Source organism: Herpailurus yagouaroundi, unplaced genomic scaffold, assembly GCF_014898765.1.
Source record: "Herpailurus yagouaroundi ecotype Mexico unplaced genomic scaffold, PumYag 77, whole genome shotgun sequence".
Taxonomy (NCBI): domain Eukaryota; kingdom Metazoa; phylum Chordata; class Mammalia; order Carnivora; family Felidae; genus Herpailurus; species Herpailurus yagouaroundi.
Window position 1 is genome coordinate 14,931,056 of NW_024412388.1, and position 3,830 is coordinate 14,934,885.

Here is a 3,830-nt window from a genome sequence, read left to right on the forward strand (position 1 = left end):
CTGGGGACCGGTATTCTTTATAGCCACCAAGATCACCTCCCACACCCATATCCCCATCCCCACCCGAGCCTCTGTCATCAGCCAAAGTCTGAGAATCCCGGGCTAGGACAATTTTCCCGAGGCTAGGTGGACCCTAGTCCCCTGTGTGCCTTCAGAGCTCACATCTGGGGGCGAGGTAGTCCTCAGAGGTCCGTGGGTGATCTGGGGTAGGTCATAGATGGAGTTGGGGGTGGGGGGGGTCTCTAATGTAGGGTCTCTAAGCAGCTCAGAATCAGGACCTGGTAGAATTCCAGATGCTGGGTTGGGCCGGGACCTTGAGATGCCCCCCCCCCCCACTTCTTATTTGAATAATTCTTCAGGTAGCAAATGTTGATTAGCAGCTACTATGTGTCAGGCACTGTTTTAGGTGCTGGGGGTGCAGCAGTGAGTAAAGCAATGTCCTTCCTCTTGTGACACGTCCATGCTGCTGGGGAAGATGGTCATAAAGTGGCCAAGGCTGGACAGCCCCTCTGGAGCTTCCAACAGCCTTCCACATCCATGACCCCTTGCCTATGACCCTAGTCGTGAGCTGGAAGCTTAGCCCCCGTTGTACAGATGAATCACCGAGGCTCGAAAGCCATCTCCATAGTCCGTCTCCTTACTCTAGGCAAGCAACACCGCCATGCTTCCCAGCCAACCCTGTGTACGTCTGCCTCTGAGCAGAACTTTCCCTGTTGCCACGGCAACCCCCCTGGGGAGGCCTGTCCTACTTTATATCCCTGGCATAGAGCAGGCAGCCTCACCCCACCCGCTAAGACAGAGAGACTGGGCTTATCCCACTCATGGGGCAACTGGTCCCACTGGGGAGAGGACCGGGCTCCCTCATTCAGACATCCAATCAGTGCCGAGCAGCATCAATGTTGCACCAGGGACCAAGCCAGGCCCCAGGACAGAAGAAGAAACGACTTGTGGTCCCCGCCTTTAGACAGCACATGCTACCCTCCTGGGGGTGGGGGCTGACAAATGCAGCAGTGATGGGGATGGTGGTAGCAGAAGGAGAAGTGCACTTCTGGCCCTTCCCATGTGTGAGCTCAAGTAATCTTGCCGTTCACTCCTGCAGCAGGTGTCAATATTGTCCTCATTTTACAGATGAGGAAACTGAGGCTCAGAGGGGTTAAGAAACTTGTATAAGGTCACACAGCTGAGAAGCGGCAGGGCCAAACGTAGGACGCAGGGAGATCCCAAGCCACACCGTAGGTGCTCAGGGAGGGGGCCCCTAACTCCGTCATGCTGGTCCGGGATGGGGACGATGTCTTGTCCTCAAAAGTGATCTCAACAAAAGGAGACCGGGGTGGGGGGGTGGGGGGGACAGGAGCATAGTGCGGTGGGGGCTCTCAGGACTTCCTGACCACCCGGCAAGACCCAGAACTGCGGGAGTGGCCTGATCCTCCTCCCCCTGCCTGGTGGGGCCCAGCTGGGACTTGGGGTACCCGATGTGAGAAAAGCAAATGCAGTGGAAGGTGGCCAGTGCCAGAGAGACGGGCTCAGGAGCCACAGGGCACTGGTCCCTGAAAAAGTACCAAAGTGCTCCTGGCGGCTCCCGAGGACGCAGCTCGAGGCAGGCGTGCACAACCCCCCACATGCCCGTCGTCATAGCCGTGGGCAAGGCATCTCTACACTCACACTCCCGTGTGAGCCAGGCGAGGGACTGATTGGCTTGATCTTTGCGGCGCCCGCAAAGCCAGACTTGCATTACCACGTTAGCGCAACGGAGGTGAATACAGACTGTGGAGCTGACCGCCTGGGTTCACACTCCAGCCGTCCTACGTCCTAGCTGTGGGAAGTTGGGCAAGTGATGTAACTTCCCTGAGCCTCAGTTTCCACATCTGTGAAATGGGGATAATACAGGCATATGTGTGTGTGTGTGCCATGAGGGCTCAATGAGTTAAAACCCCTTTTGTTCTTATCTCTGTGGCATGTGGATGCACCCGGGTCTGCATTTTCACACAGGCAGGTGCATGTGAGCGTGCAAGCCTGTGCCCGCCGTGAATGTGCATCCGTGACAGAGTGCCAGCGCACGTGCAAATCTAGCCACTCGCGTAGAGCTGAATGGACACCCGCTATGAGTGGGAGAGGCACAAGCAGCTGAGCACAAAAGGTACGGGACGCGGATACCTGTGGGGCGCCGGCAGGGCAGCAAACACGCATGCGCGGGCCCAGCGGGCCCAGCCCCGTGTGAATACGTGGCTTCGCGTGTGCACCCCCGGGCCTGCGTGTGCGGTGGGCACCGTGGATGCATGGTTGAGGCTGATACACATGACGTAGATGGGTTCTGAGTTTTTCTCCTGGAGCCACTGAGATGCGAACAGATCTCAGCTCTGGAAATCACAGATCCATCGGCGAGGTGGGGGGGGGGGGAGGGGTAAACAGGTACTCAAGGCATCAACCTCGTCCCACCGGTCCCCTGGGAGTGTTCAAGCCACAGGGAAGAGAAGCAAAGTGAGGATGAAAGTCGGGAGCTCACAGAGGGCGAGCCAAGCCATGAAGTGCTTCTGTTCTCCCAGACACGAGATGGCCCGTTGTCTTGGGAAATACTCCAACGCCTGTCCAGGCCCCAGCCCACCCTCCACCAATCAGGAAACCCTCCTTCTAGGGAGAAAAAAATTCCACCTATCCCTACCACTGCCTTGGATCTTACTTGGAAAGAAGAGAATTAAAAGAAAAGCTTGCTCAGGTCATGATCTCGCGGTTGGTGACTTCGAGCCCCACCACCCGGGGCTCTTTGCTGTTACAGCATAGCCCACTTCGGATCCTCTGTCCTCCTGTCTCTCTCTCTGCCCCTCCCCTGCTCCCACTCTCTCTCTCTCAAAAATAAACATTAACAAAAAATCTTGCTTATTAGCAAGACCCCTCTTGGGAGATTGCCCAGAAGCAAAGCCTCCCCACCTCCCAGGGTGTAAGGAATAAGAGAGGGGGGTTCTGTGCCTCAGGCTATCGGTAATTAGTCGAGACTACAAGCCTAAGTAGCACAGGGGAAATAGATCCTGAAATGAGCAAGAGTTCTGTTTATTATTCAAAGGCATTATCTTGTGAAACTGCATTGCAAATTTCTGCAGTTCAGAGAGGTTCAGTGATTTGCTCAAGGCCACACAGTATTTCATCTGTAGAGCTGAGACTTGACCCCTTGTCTGACTCCACATCTTGTGGCATTTTGTTTACATCATGGCACTGCCCAAACGTAATATATCAATAGCACTACTAATAATAAAATAGCATGGGGACTGCTCCCAGGGAGTCACATGGGACAAAACCAAAAAGCAAAAAAATAGAGGTTCATTTGTGCAGTTCCTACTCAAACAGTCCTGGGAGAAAGGAGGGCTCAGATGGCCTTCGAGACAAGGAAATGCTTTGTGGAGGACGGGGGGCTTTTTCATGGGCTTTAAAGAATGAGTAGGGTTTGGATAAATTGTGAGCTTTGAGGCCATTCCAGGCAGGGGGACATCATGAGCAAAAAGGCAGAAACTAGGAGCTTGGAGTATTGACATTAAGGGTGGAGGTGGGGATGGGCAAGGATTGGTCTGAATAGGAGAATATCTGCTTGGCTGAAGAGGATGTGAATGAGGTGGGGTGGACCAGGTGGCCCAACCATGAACTTCCTATCATGTTCAGCCCAAGGTGGTGCAGGGCATTCAGCAGATACTTAATATATTTCCGACTGGCTGAATGGATGGATACAGATACATGGATGCATGGATGCATAATGGATGGATGGATGGATGGATGGCGAATGGATGGATGATGGATGGATAGATGGTGGATGGATGATGAATGGATGGATGGATGGATGGATG